A 25,173-nucleotide genomic window follows, 5' to 3' on the forward strand; every position below is an offset into this window, starting at 1 on the left:
AAATAATCAGAACAATCCCGTGAAGGGTATACTATAATATAATGATCCCATGTTAAAATATGAAAAGAAAGTGAGGTAGAGAACAATTACTTGTCCAAGGTCTCAACCCTGGTAGGAGGTGGAGCATATGGCCTGAGCAAGCTGTCTAGAGTCCCTTGTACATTAGAACAAAGCCCCCCTTTTCTCAGCACTAAACCCAGCTCTTGGCCCCAGGGCAGGACTAAAATATCCCTGGTCCTCATGCCAGAAGGCTTGTGAATCAAATGCTGAAGCAATGGAGGAGAGATGGCAACTTACTGTCACAAGTCTTCCCTCTGTTACACTTCATCTCTTCAGTCCATTCTCCATGCAGCATCTGAAATGATATTTAAAATGCAGAAATCAGATCACACTACACCCCTGCCTAACACTCTCTAATGAGTCCTACTGCACTTAGAGAAAAATCCATGATTTGCTCAGCTACTATGAGCCTGCTCTTGCCTGTGTTCTAGTCCTCACCTCCCACCTCTCTATGCATGACTCTCTCAGCTCTAACCACGCCAGCCTTCTTTCTATTCCAGGCACATAGGAACTGATACCCACCTCAGGACATGACTGTGTCCCACTCATCCTTTGTGCATCATCACCTCACTGTCCCCTTGTTATCATTCAGATGTCAGCTCAGATGCTGCCTCCTCAGACAGGTGTCTGCTGACAGCCCCACTCCCTTACTCCAGGCATCTGATTCTATTACCCTCTTCTGTTTTCCTTATACCATGCATTCCAATCTGAAAAATCATCCCATTTATTTTTGAGCCTACATGTTTATTATCTACATGTTTATTATGCTCCCTGTAACTCAGCCTCCAAATGTAAGCTCCAAGAGAGTAAGGACTTTCCGTGTTCTGTTTCACTGGTGTGTCCCTAGTGGCTAGAACTTCCTGGCACATAATGACTATTCAGTAAACATTTCACATATGACTGGCTAACTGATGAGTAAGGAAATGAGTGAATGAATGAACAATGGATTAAAAAGTTAGTTACTTTATCTTAGAAAAAATTTGGCAATGCTAGAAATCAAGACCTTTCTCTGTCCAGCTTATACAACTCTGTTCAAAATTGTCTCAAATGCATATAATATTTTGAGCTAAAAACATTTTTCTTCTTAAAATCTCATTCTTTTCTTTTATTTAGGGGGAGGAAAAGGCGTAGCAGTTGTTTGTTGAAGAAAGTACCCACATACACAAGTTGACGTGTCTTTTAGCTTTTCTAACCAAGTTTTGATAATCATACATAGGATTTAGTCAAGGGCCATCCTCCCTTAACTCCTGCTTTTCCAGTGGGAGATGTAGCGGGGAGGTGGTGTTAAAAGAAGGGAGAGTATTGGGGGAGTGAGGGAAGGACCTGGGTGAAGAGAATTTGATTTGACCATTTAGGGAAGGGGGACAATATGAAGGCCCTGAAAACCAGCTATTAATGATTGGGCTCATTTCTGTACAGGTAAATATATCAGCATTCATGCCACTAAGCTATTTTAAAAAAATGCTCCCTCAAACAAAGTAGTTACTTCTAAGTTTCCCTAGGGAATAACTTGAAAAAAAAACAAAACAAGATACATTCAACATATATACCATAAATCCTCTATTTTTGATAAGCACCGAGAACTCAAAAATAATGCCGCTAATGTATAGCCAGTTTACTTGGTTTTGTTCAGAGAAATTGAGAACTTAGGTCTTGCTTTGTACCCAAATACAGAGGTGATGAATTCTGATAGGATGTGAATCACATTTTTTCCCACTGGCTAGTAGAGAGGTAGATTGGGAGGAAAGCATTAGATGTAATGGCAACTGTGGCCAGTTTCTGGCTGCTAAGCAAATCTGTTTCACATGTGAACATCTTGGGATCTTTTACATTTTGAGACTGTTTTGCTCTTCTTTTAAAGGTCCTAATAGTCTCGTAACTCACAGAAAATTATGGTTTCGTTTCACTTACCAGTAATATTGTAAAAATATTCACATACATTTTAAAAGACATTATGACAATGTCCTTAATTAATAACATAGCCATTGTTTTAAAAAGAATCCGAAGTTATTAAAAATAAAACTCTAAAACTAAATATGATGGGATAACATCTTCACATTGCCCTTGTTTGCATTCAGGATGTTTCCAAGTTTATCATGTCTGTGAACTCAGTTACGTTTACTACCCCAGATGGTTTTTTACCACATGAGCAATTAATATAATTGGAGACTATGAAGTATTTATGTCAAGGCAAGAAGCAGTAGAAGCTTCAGTGTGGTGACTTTGCAGGCAGGCAAACATATTTCACCATGTGCTTCCAACCTAACCCTTCCCCTGCCCTTCCCCTTCTATTTTTATATTAAACAGAAAAAGAGAGTTCACAAAGGCGCTCAGAAATTGGCAGTTTCTTTCAGAATGTGGTATATTTCTAATTTCCATATATTTCCTTCAAGTGAAATGGCCCTGGGAGCACAATTACCTTCAATCTTGACAGGTATAAAAAGGCAAATTCTGCCAGTCTCTGATTGAAATGTTAGATTGACTTTTCTGAAACTGGAATGATGGGTGACAAAAGACAGCGCTGTTGCTGGGTCAGGTGAAAATGTTGCCGTAATCCCTTTTACCTATTTCGAGCTCCTGAGCAAGAAAATCCTGTGTCAAGGTACATTAGCACCACCTGCTATCAGCACCTTTAGAGGGACTGGCACCAGAGAGGTTCTTTAACTTTCATAACCTTACTCTACATTAGGAAAAGCTCAAGGAAAGAAAATCAGGCATAATCTCTGAAGACTGTATAATGAGCTCCTGTTCTCATTCTTCATGTAGATTCCATTTTTCTGTATGAAAATGATCTGCCAACTGTCTATAAATAGCCCCATCTTACTTCACCTGGCAATACTCTAATGCTTATGAATTCTATTGGTAGGGGATATCTTTATGTAGTGAATGCATTCTACAAAAAGTGTACATCAAAAGTTGTAAATCCTATTACATCTTAATTACAGAATTGATTCCTCTGAATAAGCTTGTAATAAAGACTTGATAGGGTTTCATACCCTTAAATTCCAAATAGTGTGTTTGTTCTTTCACTCTCAATTTGTATATACTTTATGTGACAATAGGTACTCTAAAAGGGGAGCATGTATATATTAACTTGCATTTGGTGACATACTTTTTAGAGGTGCATTTAAGGTCTTCCCATTTAGTCTGGCAAGTTCTGTCTGCATGGATCTCTCCTCCTCGGGATATTTTTAGTGCTCTCTCTTGTTTCTTTTTTTTCAATCTCCCTTCAGAGTCCATCCTGTTGGGAAAGTCTTTTCTGACCATCTCAGATATACCTCCCACTCATATACCATGCTTTACTTTTCTCCTATTACTTATAATCGCAAGGCATGTTATGAACTTATTGTCTGTCTTCCCTGAACGAAACTCTATGAAACGAGTTTTTCTTTTACTTACTGTTATATCTTCAGACTTAGGACAGTGCCCAGCACATGTATACACACAGTTCACAGCGCACACACAGACACACACACACAGAGTGCCTAGCACATGTATACATAGCACGTCCCCCCCCACACACACACAATATAATGAATGCATGAATATGTAAACAAAATGCTGTGCTTGAGAGGGAATGGAGTCTATAAGACCACTGTTATTGTCTGCTTCATTTTGTATGGGTATGTTTCCTGAGGAGAAGGAGATATATTAGCGTTTACTTCTAGTTTTTATGTTTATCTGTTATAATAGCATATGGTATATCTGGTATATCTAATGCTCAAGTCTTAAATGTCTTAAAAATACTGATTAATAGATCCTTTAAATCATAGGATTCTAAGATTCATCTGTTGACTCAGAATACGATCTGATCATAATACTGCTACAGGAAACCACAAGTCATCAAATGGCATGACACTCAAAACTATAGAATGTAATCTGGGAGACCTACAGGCTCAATTTTACTAAACTGCATACTGTCCTAAAAATGTACACTTCCATTGTTAACATTTGAGAAATTCAATATATCACACATAAATATCTGGATTCCCAGCCTTTCTTGAACAGCCTGAAGGTTTGCTGACACGAGACACTGATTCTTGGATGGCATCAGCTAGCTGGAGCTGAATGTTGGTGTGTTGACCACAGTTGCCATCTTTTTGTCTTTTCCTCACCTCACTCCTCTGTATATTTTGCCAATATGGCACTGTCAATGCTATGGTATAATATCCCTGTTCTAAATCAAGATAATCCATAGGCATCACTTTATATGCTGCTCTTTATTAATTTGCTAAGATGCAGTTGAAAATATTTATTGAGGTTAAGGGAAAACTATGTCCTTTGTTTCACTTTAAACATAATAACTATTTCGGATTAGAGAAAAGGGAGCTTATATTAAGTTTTTATTTTCCTCAAAATAATGTGTAACTGAATGTTCTATATACTGATTGGAGTTTGGGTGTTCACAAATACACATATTTATCAAAATTCAATAAATGAATATTTAAGATTTGTGTATTTCATTGTATGTAAATTTAATATAAAGTGGAAGCAAATGTTGAACTATAATTAATCATATGCATGCAGAAGTATTTCAAGATAATTTTTCTGTGTCTGAAAATTTCATTGAAATGTACCAAAGCGAGATGGATTAAACAATGGACTGAAGGTTGGTTAAATTAATAGATACGTGATAAAAGAAGCACAATAAAATAGTCATGGGAGAATCCAGGTGGTGGGTATATGGGATTTTACTCTACAGTTCTTTCAACTTTGCTGAATAATTGAAAAATTTTATAATAGGATATAGGGTAAAATAATCTGCAATTAAATATGATAATTTTTATACTATTTTTGCTTTTTGCAAAGTTTTTTCAAATTAAATGTACAATTTTACATAATGAATTAATGAAATGGTAAATTACTATAATTTTTAGATTCTGCTTCTGTAAGTTTAATTTTAAAATAATCTTTTATTTTAAAACAACCAGTTGTGATTTGGAAATATAATTATGGGGTTTCAAAATTTTTCTGTGGAAAATTGTCCCTTTGTGCCTTGTTTTCTTTCTCTTTCCTATACAACAGTCACCCCTTATTCTCAGATAATACATTCCAAGACTCCTAGTGGATGCCGGAAACCACAGATAGTACCAAACCCAATATATATATTGTTTTCCTATCTGATGACCTAAGTGACTAATGGACTGGTAGCATATACAGAGTGGACATGCTGGACAAAGTGATGATTCAAATCCCAGGCAGGACAGAACAGAACAGCATGAGATTTATGACTAGTTAGTACAGGCAATTTATAACTATATTTTCACAAAACCAGTCTCTCAAATAATATTCTCTGGTCTCTTTAAGTTTTACATCTTTTTCTATATGTAGGGTATGAATTAATTTTAACTGGTTATGGCTTTACTCTATACTTTGTAAGATGAAGCCATTTAGGATTTTAATGTTTTATTCATACATAGTTTTAAAAATAATTGGCATATCAATATAATTAAAAGTTCTATTTTTCTCTCATGGACCATTTCTTCCATACATTTAGAAACTTATATTTTATAGTTATAAATAGGAGGTTGTAGAACTATTAAAAGCAAGTTAATTATAAATACACATGCTCCTCAACTTGCAATGGGATTATATCCTGATAGTCATATTATAAACTGAAAATATCATTTAGTCAAAAATACGCTGGATACAACTAGCCTACCAATATCATAGTTCAGCCTAGTCTACCTCTATTATGCTCAGAATGCTTACATTAGCTTAAATCATCAAACACAATGCCTATTTTACAATATCATATTGAATATCTCTTATAATTTATCATACTGAAAGTGAAAAACAGAACAGCTATATGGGTACTCAAGTACTTTTTCTACTGAATGCGTGTTACTTTACCACCATCACAAAATTGAAATAAGTCAAATCATCTTAAGTCAGGGACTATCTGCGTACTAAAGAACTTACTCACGTAACCAAATGCCACCTGTTCTCCCAAAACCTATGGAAATAAAAATTTTTTAAAAAATAAATGAAATGGGCCGGGCGCGGTGGCTCAAGCCTGTAATCCCAGCACTTTGGGAGGCCGAGGCGGGTGGATCACGAGGTCAAGAGATCGAGACCATCCTGGCCAACATGGTGAAACCCCGTCTCTACTAAAAATACAAAAAATTAGCTGGGCATGGTGGTGCGTGCCTGTAATCCCAGCTACTCAGGAGGCTGAGGCAGGAGAATTGCCTGAACCCAGGAGGCGGAGGTTGTGGTGAGCCGAGATCGCGCCATTGCACTCCAGCCTGGGTAACAAGAGTGAAACTCCGCCTCAAAAAAATAAAAATAAAAATAAATGAAATGGCAAGGTGTTGTAGGAAATGCTTCAGCTCCCAGCCCCAAGCAAGTTTTGACCTTTTGATTAAAGAATGTGTGTCAGGTGTAAATATTTGGATTATTAATGGGCAGGTTATTAACCCTTTAAGAAAATATTTTCATTCCTTTTGGAAAATAAACCCACCACCTATTCTTTGGAAGAGTCAGCAATATTTCCAATGGAATATCTCCAATAACATAAAGCAGAGCTGTGCTGTAACTCTTAGAATTCTGAACTCCAGAACTTCCTTCCCAATCACTTTAATCTATTTTAAGATAATATTATATCAAAACACCACTTACATTACAATATCAGATGTCTTTGAAGCACTTGTCATTTGCTCAATAGATAATACTCAGGGAGGATCATGGACTTCATTTCTCCTCATTTTCTAAGATTTCTCTTTCCTATCAGTCTCCTTTGCATCCAGATGACATCTTATCAAAATGAATTTCCCCCAAACATGTTCATATCATTACAATTTAGTAGAACTCAAGTCAGTCAATTCAACTAATATTCACTAAATGTTTATTTGTCTGGCTTCTTCCTGGGAATCCAGACCCAAGTAAGACATTATGCCTGCTCTTAAGGAAGTCTCCTGCTCCTATAAAAGGCTACTGTGACAAAAAGGAGATACTGCCAAACCTTAGGTGGAGGAATGTTCCATTTGGATATACTATCCACTTTCTGATGACTCTTTCTGAAACCATTATTAGGTTGACATACATATTATTGGATATTTATTCTTTTTTTTTTTTTCCTGGTTTAATAAGGACTTGTTTATTTTGAAGAAAAAGGGTCCCAAACATCAGGCTGTTCACAAAAATAACCCACAGTATCAACTTTAGAAAACAAATCTTAAGACTATAACACTATTTTTCTAGAGGATGCATTTGACATGCCAACTCTCATTCACAAAAAATACATCGTTACATTTGTGTTGGACTGCCCCACACAGCACACTAATGTTGGGGTGTAACACACATACTTCTAACTCAAAGCTGCTTTCAGGAGCTACTCAACTAAATGAGATTGCCTTTGCAGTTAGGGAAGCAACTGCTGAACATATGTATGAATGAAAAGAACTGTACTCCCTTCATAACGAGAGATTATTTTGGAGACAGTTGATAAAAACCATACATCCTTTTTATTGTTAAGTCATAAAGAGGTATCAAAATTAAAAGCAAAAATTACAGGGTAAGACTTAACAAAAACTACTAGGAGCGTCAAAGGAAGTGAAAATGGGACTAGGCGCAGGGAAATATGAATTAATGAACATGGGAAGGACAAGGATGGGGAGAACAGTGAGCATGTGCTGAAGATCCTAGGGGAGAGGATCTGGTGAAAAATTTGATCTTAGACAAGCGCCTAGGTAAAGAAATAATGGGATAAGATTTCTAAACCCCACTATGTGCTTAAGAGTCATCCTCGCCATTGGCGCTGTCTCTGTCATCCTCTCCTTCCTCAGCCTCTTTTTCATCATCCTTGATCAACTCCAGCTGGTCATCCCCCCGATCTTCATTATCATCATCATCCAGTATGTCCCCCTCCTCAGCAGAGTCATCTGCACGCCCCTCAGACTCCATCTTCACATTAGTCTCATCTTTCTTGACGGAGCTGCTGCTCTGCTCCTCTTCTGACTTATCATTCTTCATCTCTACCGCTTGTTTCCTCTGTTCCTTTTCAATTTTTTCCAGGAGAGAATCCACTTTTTGTTTTATCTGGGTCAGTTCCTTCTTAATGTCCTGAAGGTCATCTCCTTTCAACTTTCCAGACTTGGAAGATCCCCGCTGTCCACTCTTAGAATTGAAGCCACTTTTGCCCCTTGGTGAGGTGTTTCCTGATACACGCTGACGTTTGGAGGGCACTACAGCCCAAGCGATAGGAGGAGGAGGTACACGTGCTGGGTAATGTACATCCTGTCATAATAATCCCGCTGAAAGTCATAGTCCAAGTCAAAAGAGGAGCCGTACATCTCCACTGCAGATCGTTTCACACCTGCTTTTCCTCGGTTCACTTTTGGCTCTGCAGCCAGGTTAATATCTAAAACCTGACCAACAATCCTTCTGCCATCCTCTCCTGCTACAGCAGCCCGGGCATTTCTCTCATTAACATATTGAACGAAGGCAAAGCCCTTATGAACAGAGCAGCCCACAATTTTACCATACTTCGAAAAGATTGCCTCCACATCAGATTTCTTGACCACGAGAGTGTTTAGATTCCCAATGAACACACGGGAGTTCATGGAGCAAGGATCTGTCTTGTTAGTCACGTTGCTGGCCATTGTGTTTGATGATAAGGTTTCTCACTAAGCCGAAAACAGGAGAGAGGAGGGAGAAGAGATTCGATTCTGAGTCTCCTACTCCCAGGTTCTACGTGCGGAAGCCGACTGCTGCTTGAGGTCAGCAACGCAGACACAACCGCTCAGTCTTCGTCTCTTCACAACATGCTGGATGTTTATTCTTAAGTAGCTGAGATAAAAATCATTCCTTCTGGTTTTTTTATTTTTTTTAAGAAAATAGAGTAGGGCTCAGCATGTGAATTTTGTTTTTAAATCATTTTAATTTTATTTTTTTATGGGTGGCAGCATAGTACAATGGAATGAGCAAAATGAGTTTGAAATCAAACAAATTCTGTCTTCTAATCTTATTAACTCAGTGATCTAGATCTTAGCTATTTATTTAAATCTCCCATGCCTCTCTTTTTTCTATGGGTAATATAGCTGTATATGTGAGAATTAAAATTTTAATAGAATAATGAGTAAAAGTTTCAAGTCCATATGGTAGGAACCCAGTAAGTAGTCAGTGCTGTTATTATTGTTGCCATGATGATAATGATGATGATCATGATGATGATTTCCATTTGGGTTGCTTGTGAATCAAACCTGGGGATAAAGATTTTCCTATAAGTAATTTATGTAAGAGGTAATCTCAAGGAACACTGATAGAGGAGTGAAAAAGTAGGGCAGAGAAGGAAAAAAGCCAATAAGGAGGGCAACTGGAGCTTAATGACCCTGAACATTCTGAGAGTCAAGTGTACAGAATTTCCCAGTGAGAGATAAGGGAGCTGGAGTATTTATCCATCAACTCCTGCCAGTTATTAGTTGAGGGCTACTCTGTGAAAGTATTAATCTCTTGGCATTTATAGCCTTCCACTTGTATAGGCAGAGTGGTCTTTGGCAGGCAGAGAAGCTTTCGGGCAATGAAATACAAGTGCTAACAGTTGGAAGTCAGCTTGGCCTGCCTGAAATGGTGAGAGCTGAGGGCATATGGGCGGAGCACTGATAGTTTCTGTCCATATGACCATGATGATGAAACCACTTGATGAAGATGGGAACACTATATTCTCTCTCTGAGAAATGAAATATAAGTGTAGCTGATTAAATGTAGAGAGAAGCCTGTCTAGGAAAAACAACACTGGTCCGTGCCTACCCATACACACAATTTACCCTACGGAATTGAGATTATTCTCACCCAGGCCAATGAATCATTTTTGGGCACAGAGTTCTATGCAGTTCTCCTGTCTGGTACCTGGGTGGGTTTTGGGAATCTGTGGCTGTTCCTTGGATCTGGGAGTCCAGATTTCATTCCTGTGAACTCACTTCCTAAAGCAGCATGCACTTAGCTAGCAGCCTTGATCTCAGGTGATCTAGTCATTACAGCCTACAGGATCCCTTAACAGTTACGATTCAGCTGTAACCCAAAGGTAATGAGCAGAAGAAACAGCTCCACCGGTCCCTTACTTTGTTTGAGGAGATTTTTTTTACCATCTTAGAATTTAATTACGGGATGTGGCTTCTGGGCAAGAAAGCAAGTGAGTTCTACTTTCTGCATTTTGTTTTGTTCGTAATTGAATCATAGTAATTAAGTAATCATGCAGGGTGTAAGCAATAACTTTTATGAACATTAAGATAGTACATTTCATAACATCTAAATGCTTTGTTAAAGTTCACTTTTGAGAAATTTTGATTGATGTTAGGAAAACACTATTAATTTGAAGGTGTGGAAGAGAGAGATAAGGTACCTCATTTAGAATTGTATATGTCAGGTAACTATTATCTTTGGGAAGCAGTGAAGGCATCTTATTTAATAAATCTCAGAAACTATTCAAGCCATAAACCATTATTTACGTATATGGGTGTAGAGATATTTGTATACTTGTGCACATATATTATTTTAGCCATGTTCTAGACACTTGACAAAGATGGGATTGCATTGACTGGCTGCGTTGTAGTGTAAAAGAGAACATGTAAACTCCAATCAGTGTTTTCATTTAAATTTATAAATGAACTCTATTTTTTATTTTGATGAATGGAAACAAATTATTAAGGTAATAAATATATTAGTTATAACTATGTTTAAATAAGTCCAGGGAAGCAGATCTCCCTATTAATTTTCAAAGCATAAGATGCTATCCTTCTACATTGTAGATAATAGGAACTGTTCAAACTCTCTGTAAATACACTAAAAATTTGTTGCAAATGGAAATATCAAGTAATTGCTAGAACTTTTATTTGTATTGATAGCATTAAGTATTAAGGCTAGCTGTTTCAGTAGATAAAACCTAGTTATAGCAATACACATGTGGTTGACTGGAATGTGCTTTGCTAAAAAAATCGAGGAAAGGATCCTCCAGGAAAAAAGAGAAGCACACATTTTGCAAGTCTGCTTTTCAGCAGTGATTAGAAGATGGGTGATATTTTGCTACTGTTCATAAGTGATTCTCTTAATATTTCGAGTGCTTCAAAGGAAAGAGGGGTCAATATCCATCATCTATTTTTAGGGAACATGTTTTAGGATTGTGGGGTAAGAAAATAGAGGCTACCTCTTGCTATCAATATTTTCCACTTCTATGTCAGACAGATCCTGATCATTATCCCTGTTTACCTGCTGCTTTTTTAGTCAGCTCTTCCCCCTTCCTGGATGGCTTTTCTTTCTTTTGATCCCAACTTTTCCTTCCTTTGATCTCAGCTAAAGTCCTTCAGCTAGTCTACACTTATATCTTTTATTCTCTTAACTCTTATTGTCCATAGGGTCATAATTATACTTCTCAGAACTTGGGTACCCTCTAATCATTACAATTAATGGCCATCATTCCTAGCAAAAATGTGTGTTTATGGCAGCAATTACATTTTATGTATCTTTGGTTAGTCCTTGCACAGTGCTAGCTTATTGTAGGTGTTCACCCAATATCTGTCTTTTCTCTTTTTTTTTTTTCCAACAGCTAAATACAATTATATTTTTAAATGTTGAGTCCAGGCTATACATAAAAATATCATCCTAATTTTCCCCCTAAGCTTCTAAAATGTCATGTAATTTTCTCCCAACATCTGCAGCCATCCAGAAATTTTTAGGGAAACTTTTGTGCATGATTTTCATTCTGAATTCCTGGCTCTTTGGGCTCAGTGACAATCAAAACCACCAAAAATGATAGTTCACTTGAAGTCAGATGAGAGAGCCTGGCTTAATTAATCTCATAGGATGTAAGCTATGCTGGATCGACTGGCTCCATGCAGGAAGGGCACATGAAAGATCTCATCAAACAGTTATCTATGTAGTCGTGGTGATAAATGTGCATGCATGGCAGAAACTGAATTGGGTTCCCATAAACAAAGTCCATCATACAGATCACATACTCCCAGGTCTTTTTTTTCTGATCTGATCTATCTCCTCGGGGGCCATAAATTCCTTTAGGCAGATGCTATACAAAGCTTATTCTTTGAGCTGTCCTATTTTGCTCTTCTTCAGTCAACTGAGCTGCAAGCTGAGTCTGGCTAGGTGTTGGATGGTAGAGTGAAACGGAAACTTGTTCCTGATGTGGCAGCGGTGGCTCCTGATCTGGCTCTCTCCTTACCAAACCTAGCCTGGTGGGACTGAGACATGTCAAAAAGAGAGATGTCATCCGAGGTGTAGAATTATCAGACTGAGCTGTCATTGCTTCTTGAATCAGTTATCTGTTATTGCTCAAACCACTCCAAAACTTGGTGGCTTAAAACAACTTATTATTCCCTATGAACCTGTAGTTTTGTTGGGCTCAGCTGGGAGATTCTCCTCCTTGATTGTGTACCTGAGGTCACTCATACAGCTGCATTCAGCTGAGAACTTAAAATGGGCTGGAAGGCCCAAATGGCTGCTCTTCTTCCAGAGTCTCCTCTGTGTGGCTCTAATCATCCTGTAGTCTAGTGTGGACTTACAGCATGGTGGCTGGGCTCCAAGAAGGGGAAGTGAAACTGCCAGTCCTCTTTAGGGATAGAGTACTGGTCCCAGATATTACTTCCAGGGCATTTGGTTGCCCAAAGCAAATCAAAAAACCAACTCAGAATTAAAGTGATGGTAAATAGACCACACCTCTTGATTAGAGGAGAAGCAAAGCCACAATGCAAAGGGGCTTGCCTAAAAAATTAGAGGAATTATTGGGGCCGTATTTGGAGACTTGGCTTCTTCATACTTTGTGTCTGTCTTTCTCATAAAACTTTTATTTCTTCAGAGCAAGGGCTGTACCTTCTTTACATTTTTAGATTCAGAGTATGAGAAATATTTGCTGTTTCTTGAGTAAATGATTACTCCATGATAGCTTTCCCTCTACCCCAACTGCCACTGATAAACTCAGATTTACTTTCAGAATACCGGTGTGACACATTTCTACTATAGCTTATTTTTTTTCAATCATTTTAACCTTTTACGTTTATCTTATAAATCTAAAGCTGTAAAATATATTTAGTTTGGGTTTTTTTAGATTAGAATACTAGCAATTCACTGGGAAGTGATCCCTGGAAATAGTATACAAACAGAGGAGTGGGGGAAGTAAGAAAGGGGATGGGTGAAGCTGAGAAAACGATGACAAACAAGTTAACCTGGAGCAACTAGGGGCTGTTTCTACTGCGGAACTCTGCACGTGCCCCGGAGCTATCTCACCTGAAGGATTAGAGCACCGGAGGACATACGTTTCCCGGCAGTTATGGCGCTCTATGCCTACAGACAAAGCCCACTCTAGTGGCCAGAGAGAGCCCTCAGGCAAAGAGACACATGTTCTGGAAGTCAGACCAACAGCACTGAAATGGTCCAAGTCATGGGGATCTGGGCAGTGCACCAGCAACGATTGCCATGCACACCATTCTTGTGTGAGACAGTGTCAGAGAACAAATTACATTTGATTTCTTGGTGGGATCAAGTATCCAATGAATTTATAGGAGGCTGAGCTAGAATCTGTATTTGGGGAGACAGGAAGAATTACTCAAGAAGGTAGTTCACATGTTCTTTGACCCCTTCAAATGTTAATATCCTATTGTCAGAACAAAATAATGAAATAGAAAAAAATTGACCTCAGAATAAATACTCTATATGCCAGTTTTCTTAATTAAAATTATTAATGTGTTTTGTAAACTGTTATCACCTGTCTTAAATGTAAATAAGTCATATTTTTACATCAGGCATTTTCAGTTGTTTATTGCCTTGCTACAAAATTGATTGTCATGATTATTTTAATAATTTTTATGTGATTTCTTTTAATTGCACAGGGGTAATTATGCATGGAAGATTATTTCTACTTATTTTTTTCAGATGTTTTCAAAGCAGAGTCAGAATTAATAAATGTTAGCCCCCTGCCCAATCCATGATAATGAGGTAGGATTTAGTTGTTGATTTACTCAACATTTACCAAGTATTTATCCTATGTCAGTCATTGTGCTAGGTGCTAGAGATGCAAAAAGGAATATAATGTGATCTTTGCCCTTGAAAAACTCAAATCTCACAGTCATTCAAATACAATTGTGGTGAAATCTCTTAATAGATAACCATTGTTAGTAATGCATAGTACTACTGACACACTGATAACCGTTTTCATATCAATTACACCTTTTTTTTTTTTTTTTAAAGAGTCTTGATCTTTCACCCAGGCTGGAGTGCAGTGGCATGATCTCGGCTCACTGTAACCTCTGCCTCCTGCTTTAGCCTACTGAGTAGCTGAGATCACAGGTGCCTGCCACCATGCCCAGCTAATTTTTATATTTTTAGTACAGAAGGGGTTTCACCATGTTGGCCAGGCTATCTTGAACTCCTGACCTCAGGTGATCTGCCCGCCTCGGCCTCCCAAAGTGCTAGGATTACAGGTTTGAGCCACTGCACCTGGCCCCATTATACCTATAAGCCCATGTAGTCAATTCATTCAGCTCCACCTCTAATTTAATGACCTTCCCATCCCGTCCCATCTTTTCCTTCCCTGTCCCTTCCTTCACTTTCCTTCCCTCCTCTTTCTGCTATAGATGGAATGTTTGTGTCCCTCTGAAAATTTTTATGTTGAAATCCTAATTCCCTATGTGATGGTATTAGGAGGTAGGGCCTTTGGAAGATAATTAGGTTATTTGGAGATCTCCATTCCTCTTTAGCCATATGAGCACACAGTGAGAAGACTATGTGTACGAACCAGAAGACAGGCTCTCATCAGACACCAAATTTACCACTAGCTTGATCATAGACTTTCCTGCCACCAGAACTGTGAGAAATACATTTCCCTCTCCTACTAAATAGTTTTAGCTAAAAGGAGTACCGAGAAAAGCCCTCTCTCACATTTAGAAAGAAACATAAAGGCTTTAGACTCTAAATTCACAAAAGCAGGGTTTATAGTTTACATCCATTGTTGCACATCAGTATAACCCCAGTGCCTGGAAAAGTATCTGATCATAGTCAGTATTCAATGGCTTTAGGTGGAAACTGAAAGGAAGGAGGCATGGTAGAATGAGATTACAGGTGTTAACTGGAGATTTTCATGATTATCAGCAGTAGTTTTGTTTTGAGGTATAATGATGCTCTACTTCCTCATAAATTTCGTTCCAAATGAAGACTAGCAACCAATTGCTTTATTTTTTGAACTACTCATATTTGCTGTTACCCTTTCTTTTTATGCAGAAGACATTCAAGTCGGAGAGGGAAATTATGATTTTTTTTCCCTTTTCAATGAATGTAACTGTTAATAGCTTTGGATGAGTAGCTTCTGTGATATAAAATCTCCATATAAGCAGTTATCTTCCTCTGTCAGTCTTTCTCTCTGTGCAATTTTATCATGTAGATTATTTTGAGAAACGTGAAAATTAAGATTTAATTTGTCCTAGGAATTGGATCCAAAATGTAATGGAATTGGTTCCTTAATGCAGTTCGTAGTTATAGAGTATAGTGTAAATTAAATCAACTTGTGATTCAATAATCTCTTTATTAGTTTTCAAATATTGATTTAAATAATGATATTAAATTAGGTATAGTTGAAAACATAGTATTGCTTTCACTGCAACAGATGAATGTCATGAAAATGTTTTTCTTTTGTAATGGAATCAGATGTAGAGCATAGTAAAGAACAGTTCTCTTCACACCTCATAATTTCTGACATAGTAAGTTATGTTGAAGAAATAGACACATTATGTTGAAAATAAATTTTTGTTTACAAATATGCCAGGTAACCTGGGATACAGAATTGACTGAGGGTGATTGCTATTGCCCATCTCACTATTACCTTTTGCAAAGATGGTCCGAGTGGAAGGGAAAACTTTCCTGTACAACTTCTGTAGTGGATTACCACTGAGATATGGCTATGCATTGGATATTTTGGAAATGGAATATATAAGAATAGACCTTTGTATTTATTGAGTAAAATTAAAATTATAAAAGATAAAAAACCAACTTAATATTTTCTCATTTAAATTTTAATTAACTTTCAATTTTGAATGGTGTTTTCCTGAGCTTTTATCCAGTTTCTGCTCTAAAGTTGGCTGTAATTTTACAACATTCTTTTGATGACTGTAGATGCATGAATATGTCTGGAGTTATTTTAAAGGTAAAACTCTACTTCTTTCAGTTTTTTGAGTGAAGTATTAAATTGTTTTCAAGATCGCACTGACTGAATATTGCACTTAATAAAAATGTTTAATTTCTGTAATCCTTTTTACAGATAAAAGTATATGCTTTTTATCCTTTTCCTTAAAATGACAAAGGCTTCTCCTCAGGGAGATCAGAAAGCATAATGACTGGCTTGCTGAACCTGGTATCAGAACATTTGTTTTTATTCTTTATCTCATGTGACCTTGGAATAATTCAGTGGCCCTAGATTTTTTCAAAACTGACTCAATTTTTCATTCATTTCATTTCAGTGACCCTTTGAGTTCTCTCTTATGCTACCTAACTTTTTTTTTAATCTTCATAATACGTAAGATTTAAACTATTCATAACTCTAGGTGGGGGTGGGGGTGCATAAGGGTAATAGGGAAGGCAGCTCTTTCTCAGAAAAGTAGCAAATGACCACCTTCTATCTCAAAGTAGATTTAGCTACAAGAAAAGTAAAGTGCATATGGAAGAACAAAAGCATCTTTTGGCGTATGAAGATTTCAGACTTTGTTGGACTTCAGCATCAGTAGTCTTATTAAAAATGCAGTCATGCATCACTTACAGACAAAGATATGTTCTGAAAAAATAGGTCATTAGGTAATTATGTTGTTATGTGAACATCACAGAGTGTACCGACAAAAGCCTAGATGGGATAGCCTACTACGTACGTAGGCTATATGGCACAGCCTATTGCTCCTAGGTGACAAACTTGTACAGCATGTTACTGCAGTGAAAACTGTAGGCGGTTGTAACAAAATGATAAGTATTGTGTGTCTAAACATATTTAAACACAGAAAAGGTACAGTAAAAATATGGCACAAAAGATTAAGGAATGGTAATTAGGTATAGGGCCCTTACCATGAATGGAGCTTGCAGGACTGGAAGTTGCTTTGGATGAGTCAGTAAGTGAGTGGTGAGTGAATGTGAAGGACTAGGACATTGCTGTGTACTACTGTAACACGGTGAACTTAGGCTATGTTAAATTTATTAAAAATATGTTTTCTTTCTCAAGTAATAAATTAACCTTAGCTTACCATAACTTTAAAAATTATTTTTAACTCTTTTGTAATAATACTTAGGTTAAAGCACAAACACATTGTACAGTTGTACAAAATGTTTTCTTTATATCCTTATTCTATAAGCTTTCTTATATTTTAAATTTTCATATTTTTTAACTTAGTTTTTTTGTTGTTGTTGTTTAAAACTAATTCAGAAACACTCACACTAGTCCCGGCATACACAGGGCCAAGATCATCAATATCGCTGTCTTCCACCTCCACCTCTTTTCCCACTGGAATGTCTTCAGGGGCAATACATGCATGGAGCTGTCATCTCCTTGATAGTAGTGCCTTCTGGAATACCACCTGAGGCTGTTTCACAGTTAATTGTTTTTTGTTTGTTTCTTTAGTAAGCAGAAGAAGTATACGCTGAACCAGCAATCAATAGTATGGTAGATACATAAAGCAGTAACAGCCGTTCATTATCAGTTGTTATGTACTGTATATAATTGTACGTACTATCCTTTTGTATGACTGGCAGCACAGATTTGTTTACATCAGCACCATTCATGGTGCTATGACGTTCTTATGGTTATGGCATCACTATGCAATAGGAGGTTTTCAGCTCCACTATAATTTTATGGGACCACCTTGTATATGGAGTCCATCAATGATTAAAAACATTGTTATGCAGTGCATTGACTGCACCTACTCCAAACCTACAGAGGTGGAATTTAGAGTCCTAGGTCATGGGAAGCTGGATAATGACCATCAAAGTTGGCCTTATATGAGATGGGACCTGGTCTGATTTGAAGTAAGAAATCAGGGAACTTTCCTTCTTAGTTTCTTCTATGGTCTAAGAATTTCAAAATTCTGAAGGATAGTTTTTCCTTTATCACAGAATTTAAGTTACTATTCAATGTTGAAATTCCTGGCTCTCAATGGCATTATGAATCAGCTGTTCATGGAATTCACCTTTCTTGAATGGGTCATTTCCCAGGTCTTCTACAGCTATTTTGCTCATTTTTAATCCCTTCATTTGCCAGCTTAACATTTGCTAGCTGCTATCATTTGGGGATACAGTTTTTCCCTCATGTCCCTATGTTTTGCTAGTTTTTATCTTCATTCCTCAAAGTCAGTAGGTTGTTCTGTCTCAAAGGTTGCCTATGAATCATCTATTACTTGTATATCACCCTTTGGGAAACACCAATATTTTCAGAACCCTCATTTCTCTGTTCTTAAATGAGATCAGTAATGGCTGCTGACATTTCCCTTGACTCTGAAGGGTGTGGTCGTGCTAGATGAAAAAATCCTGCTTAATGTGGTGTGCTGTGCTGCTGTCACCACTTAGCTGGGAGACTGAAGCTCAGACAGCTTCGTGATTTGCCAGGGCTTTGCAATCCATCTGTGGTGAGAATTCCAGAATTCCAGCCAGGAGAATCTGACTTTTGGAGAACATTGTATTTGATAAACTGGAATCATTATTTAGAGTGCTCCCATGACCCTAAAGGCCAAAATAGTAGAACTCATGACAGTAGTTTGATCTTCAGAAACTCCACTTAACCCCAAACTACCCTTCAGTTTTCAAAGAGCACTGGGGAAAAGGGAGGGATGTGTATTGAATTATCCGAATTCTGCCACTTATGCCTAAGAGATATGTATGAAAGAATCTTTACGTTTTCTATACATTATTTAAAAATTCCTTTTAGTCCTCCGATAACTCTCAGGGGGAAAATAGTACAGAATTGAAATAAAAGTTCTTAAGATCTGTTGCCGAATTTATTGTTAGAAACTGTTTCCTTGAAATTTGACCACCTATCAGGAAAGATTTATCAGGAGAGTTTAAATTTTTATATTTACATATATTAAATGCATGTGTGTTTTGAGACCAAGGTTTTTTGTTTGTTTTAATATTTTCGGGAGACATAATTCCTTCGAATATGTAGGTTAGAGGCAGGAGGTGGGGATGGTTAATGAGTATAAAAATAATAGAAAGAATGAGTAAGAAATAGTATTTGATAGCAACACAGGGTAATTATAGTAAATGATAACTTAATTGTACATTTAAAAAACTACAAGAGTGTTATTGGGTTGTTTGTAACACAAAGAATAAATGCTTGAGGGGAGGGATACCCCATTCTCCTTGATGTGATTATTTTACATTGCATGCCTGTGTCAAAATATCTCATGTACTCCACAAACATATGCACTTACTATGTACTCACAAAAATTAAAAGAATATATAGGTTTAAATTAGAATTCCCCCAAATTCTAGTAGAATATATTCTTTTAAAATTCTAGTAGAATTAGAAATAATTCTAATTTTAATCAATTCTAGCATTCCTGAGTTATGTGAGCTCTTTCAGCTCCACTGTTTGGTCAGTGCCAAATCAGAGGGTCAAATATATACTTATTTTGCATTTTCTGAGCCGAGTACTGGCTCTGAGAGGTACTTTACATACTTTAATTCTTCAGGAGAATTAAAAGCTCCAGGAGCCCATATGTTATAGACAAGGAAACTGAGATCCTGTGATATTAAGTAGCCTACTCAAGGTGGACCTGAGACTCTTAATTAGGTTCATCCTCCTTGAAGAAACCTATATTCCTTTTGTTCACATAAAGCAGCACATCCAGCCAGCATTCCATCCCAGATGTTGACACCAAGGAGATACCTGGGAAAGGGCATGGATACTTTCTGTTAGGTAAATGGGGGCATTGTACTCCAGCTTATACATGACTACAAAGGAACAAATAAAAACTCCCCCTTTATCTTTTGCATGGTTATCTGGTGTGAGTATGTGGTGAGGCAATTAGTTTTGCCTCAGGTAGAATGCTGACATCAGTTGTAATGAGATTAAAATCTTCTACTCAGCTGTTGCTTGAAATATCCTGTTGTGTTCTCATCCAACTATTTTAACTAATTGAAGTGACTTAACTATATAATTATTTTCAAATGTTTACAATTACTTTTAGATAAATATAAATGAACGTTTGCCTGCATATGAACAACAAAAGGAATAATTTGGTACCTTCACCCAAACAGTCAAACCCTCCTAAGATATTATTGGTAGAAACATCAGAATGTATCGGTGAAGTTCAAATGACACAAAGAGACATGTTTTTAATACTAAAATGAAATATTACTTTCAGTTCCACCAAAATGGTGTAGGCTCATTCCTTCTGAGTTCTCTCCCTTATAACTAAAAAGTTCTAGACATAACACTACAAAGATGGTAAGGAAATCTCTCAAAGATTAAAAGAAGAGGGTGAACTGCTAGGAGTTTTTGGAACTTGAAGAACTACACAACAGTGAGTTACTTGAATTTTGTGTTATCTGTCATATATCCTGAGTTAGGTGCTACAGAAGCCTCCAACCCAGAGCTGCCAAAAAGAACAGATAAGAAGCTTCAAGAAAATCTTGTTTTCTTTAGTCAAAGGACCAGGAGAAGAGTGGCTTTACCCCAGAAAATTTTGGGCAGCATCTGCCAAGCACCACTGGAAAACCCACATCTTACCCCCTCCATTATTTCAGTGGTTCTGAACAGAAATCAATCCCACCGTTTCCATATGTTGATACTCTTAGGCTTGATGAGTTACATGGGTATATTGTTATTTTCTAGAGCAGCTGCTAAGAAAACTATACAAAACAATATACTTCTGAAAAGATAAAGAAATCAAGATAGAAATTTTTAGTATGATCAAATCACCCAAAGGAAAGTAAGAAAAGAGAAATAGAGGAAACAAAGAGAAAACAAGTAATGAAATGACAGACTTAAGCCCTAATGCCTTAATAAACTAAATTTTATTAGTTAAAATTTAAATGGTCTATGGAAATCTGAAGAACCCAGGATAGTTTGACTAGTTTTGAAATGTAAGAATAAAGTTTGAATACTTAGACTCTTTGATTAAAAAAAAAAAACAAAACTACAAAGCTATGGTAATGAAGAAAACATGGGGCTGGCCTAAGGATAAACACATAGATTGATGGAATAGAGTTAAAAGTCCAGAAATAAAGCCTGCCATTGATGGCCAGCTGATTTGCAACAAGAGTGCCAAGACAATTCAATGGGGGAAAAATCATGTTTTTGACAAATGGTACTGGGCCAACTTAATATCCACATGCAAAAGAATGAAGTTTGATCCCTTCCTTACATCATATACAGAAATTAACTCCGAATGGATCGTAGATCTGAGTGGAAGAACTGAAGCTCTAAACATTCAGAAGAAATCATACGTGTAAAATTCATGACCTTGTGCAATGAATTCTTAGATATGATACCAAAAGCACGAGCACTGACAGCAAAAAGAAAGATATATACACTGGACTTTATCAAAATTAAAACTTTTGTGCTCAAATCACATCATAAAGAAAGTAAAATACAGCTTACAAAGTGAAAGAAGATATTTGTAAGTTATACATCTGATAAGAAGCTTGTATCCAAAATATATAACATACCCTTATAACTCATTAATTAAAAGACAGATAAAACAATTTTGGATTAGGCAAGGGTTCTGAATAGATATTTCTCCATATAAGTTATTCACATTGCTAATAAGCATGTGAAAAGATGATGAACATCATTAGATATCAGGGAAATGTAAATCAAAACCACAATGAGAAACCATTTTTACCCACTAGGATAGCTATTACTAAAAAAAAGACAGATAATCAGAATTATTGACTAGGATAAGGAGAAACTAGAATACTTATCCATTGCTGGTAGGATTGTAAGATGGTGCAGCCACTGTGAAAAATGCTATCACAGTTCATCAAATTGTCAAACATAGAATTACTATATTAGGTGGCAATTTTACTCATAGGTATATACCCAGGAGATTTTTTAAATGTTTACATAAAAATTTGCACATTAATTTTCATAGCAGTGTTATTCATAATAGCCCTAAAATGGAGCAACTTAAATGTCCTTTATCTCATGAATGGATAAATAAAATATATGCATAAAATGGAAAATTGTTCAGACTTAAAAAGGAATGAAGTATCGATACATGGTACAAGATAAATGAACTTTGGAAAACTTATGCTGAATGTAAAAAAAAGCTAGTCATAAAAGACTACATATTGTATGATTCCATTTATGTGAAATGTCTGGAATAAGCAAATCGTAGAGGCTGTAAGCAGATTACTGATGGTTGGGGATATAAGGAGTGAATACAAACGGTATGAGTTTCTTTGGAGGATGAAGAAAATATTTAGAAATTGTGGTGATGGTTGAATGAGTCTGTGAACATACAAAAACCATTGAGCAGTGTATTTTTAAAGGGCGTGGTATGTGAATCAATAAAGCTAAAAATGTAAATGATCTAAATACATGAATTAAAAGACAGATATTGGCATAATAGATAAAATCATGACCCAACAATATGCTGTCTATGAGAAGTTCACTTCAAATACAATACAGGTAGACTGAAAATAAAAGGAGAGAAAAATATGAGCCATATAAACATTAATTTAAGAAAAAAATTTATTATATTCATACCAGATAAAGTAAACTTTAGAGCAAAGAAACAGTATTAGAGGTAAAGAGAGACATTGTATATTTATATTAAAAAAACAATTAATCAGGAAAATATAAATGCGTGCACATCAATAATATGTGTGCTTTGAAATATGTGAAGCAAAATGAAACATTACATCTCAATTTTCTTAAATTCTTTAAATCTTACTGCATGTGTAATAGTCTTTAATTATGGCATAAATTAAAATATTTATGTCTATACTAAGTTCCATTCCTGAAAGATCTGCTTCTGTCTTTTTATCCTCATTATACAATATTGTATTAGGTACTGAAGTGTGTGTGTGTGTGTGTGTGTGTGTGTGTGTGTGCATATTTATACCATATTGACAATGTCTATGATTCTATAATCATGGAACTTAGAATGATGTGATCCTTTTCAAGCCTCATATTATAACATACACAGAGATGCACAGATTAACAAATGTACAGAATCAATTTAATTCCATGAGTATATAGCTGTAACATTCTTGATACCATATATATCTTCTAAAGCAGGATTTCTTATTAATTAATATGAATGAGAAGATCTCTACCTAAAAAGGTACTATGAACTTTAAAACCAGAAGCAAAGTTCAGTATTTATATTTGGGAGCACTAAACTATCTGTTAGAAATATTTATCAAATGAACATATAATTGCCTGCTCTGTCCCTGAACCTTATAAGTATAAAAATTGTGTTTTTTGAATTTACACTTTTTAAGAGATATATGTTAAACATTTTGTTTAACACTGTATTTTTTTCTAAATGAATAAAATATATGACTTTAATTTGCACAAATAATTTATTTTATGTAAATAAATCTAGCTAGCGTTGTAACTGGGGCAGGGCACCGGGGCTCAGCTCTAACTCGTGCTTGCCAAAGATGTAACTGGGGGACGGGAGCAGTGCTGCGAGGTGTCCCAAACACACTTCCAGTTCTCCCATCCGATGCTTTCCCTGATGCGCCCAGGTCCTTAACCTCTCTTGCCCCAAGAATAGGGGAAGGGGCCTTGGAGGCTCGGTAAGCTTACCATTCCCCCACCCAAAGAGTTTAGCAGAGAGCGATTTTATTAGGGAGAGAGACAGAGAAGGAGAGAGAGCTCCCACGCTGTCCTGTGAGGGGATCCAAGGTAGGGATCTGCACAGGTAAGGAGCAGTGGGGTTTTAACCCTGAAGTTTTTCCTGCCCCATTCATGTTCTTGTCAAATGAGAGAAGTTCTTTCAAACTTCCCTGGGGTGATTGATCTTTGACTCTGATACCGAATTGGCTATTTAGCCCGCAACAGAACCCCCTCCTCCCAGAGCTTTTCTGGGCTCTTTCAACAAAGAAACACACCTGGATTTTCCACCTAGACGGCCGACCGGCAGAAAGTCAAGGAACTTTAGGTTCCCGGATGGGTGTGTGAGTGGAGGTGTGGCGCTGGGAAGCCCCTGCCTTTGAAACCACACCCCTCCTGGACCCACACAGTCACTCAGCATCTAATGGTTTTAATACGTTTTACGTTTTAATCGTGTCTGTTACAACAAGTAATCTCTAGAGCGGTCAGCTACAGAAGAGTATAAGGTTAGTAGACCTACATAGCTTGGTTATGTACTCAAATTCTTATTACCCCATGCTTCAAGCCTTACCTCAACCTGTGTATACAAAATTAGAATATCAGCACATTTATATTTTTCTGCTTGCTCTCTTCTACCTTCTCTCTTTATAACTTATTGATACTAAAATATTCAAGGCTTATAATGTTTTTATGTTTTGTAACTATAATTCTCACACTGTTTTCTTTAGTTATATACATAAATCATTTTAGGGCTGTTCTCCAAATTTTTACAATAGAGTCTCCATTCTATAAGCTGACTGGAATAATTTCTAATAACACGAATCATGCATGACTGGTACATACTCTCTGGGAAATATCAGGATTCTCAGAGGTTTTACTTGTGCCATTAAATGGAGACAGTAATGGCTGCTACTATTTCTCTTTGTCTCTCTGGTGTAAAACAGGGCCCAGGGGTCCACATAAAGCTGCAATTTGGGCCTTTTTCTTTTCTCTATCTATGCACATTTCTCTTTGTTTTGACCTCCTGAATGTGAAAATGTTTTAATAGCATGTATATTTACATATCTAAGTATTCAAGCTCTACTGTTTAGTTCTTAATAGTAACGTACCTGTGCTTTTTCACCAGCCAAAGATTTTGAGAGGATAAAAGAGGGGACAGGACCTTGCTATCCATTTTAAAGAGCTTTCTATGGAGACCTTTTAAAAGGAGGATGATTAGGATTTTGTTAAAATAATTTTAAATATGTTAAAAGCATGATGACTTTTTGCAGCTGCTAGGCAGAAAGACTTGCTTGCTAACCATGCTTTGTTTTTTGGAAATGAATGACTAATGTACACACACACACACACAC

The 25,173-nt window shown here is 36.7% G+C and overlaps 1 protein-coding gene and 2 pseudogenes across 3 annotated transcripts in view; 1 reads left to right on the plus strand and 2 right to left on the minus strand.

The window, feature by feature from the left end:
• MACROD2 (mono-ADP ribosylhydrolase 2) overlaps window positions 1-25,173 on the plus strand; it is a 2,030,631-nt gene that overhangs the window by 543,069 nt on the left and 1,462,389 nt on the right. The window lies entirely within an intron of this gene.
• On the minus strand, window positions 7,126-8,807 carry LOC116530204 (annotated as a pseudogene). Its single transcript, XR_004259874.1, has one exon. The product of XR_004259874.1 is annotated as a heterogeneous nuclear ribonucleoprotein C pseudogene (transcript).
• Window positions 11,625-12,293, minus strand: LOC116530188 (annotated as a pseudogene).

Source organism: Sapajus apella, unplaced genomic scaffold (assembly GCF_009761245.1).
Source record: "Sapajus apella isolate SASKATOON/1434 unplaced genomic scaffold, GSC_monkey_1.0 scaffold65, whole genome shotgun sequence".
In the NCBI taxonomy this organism is placed as follows: Eukaryota; Metazoa; Chordata; class Mammalia; order Primates; family Cebidae; genus Sapajus; species Sapajus apella.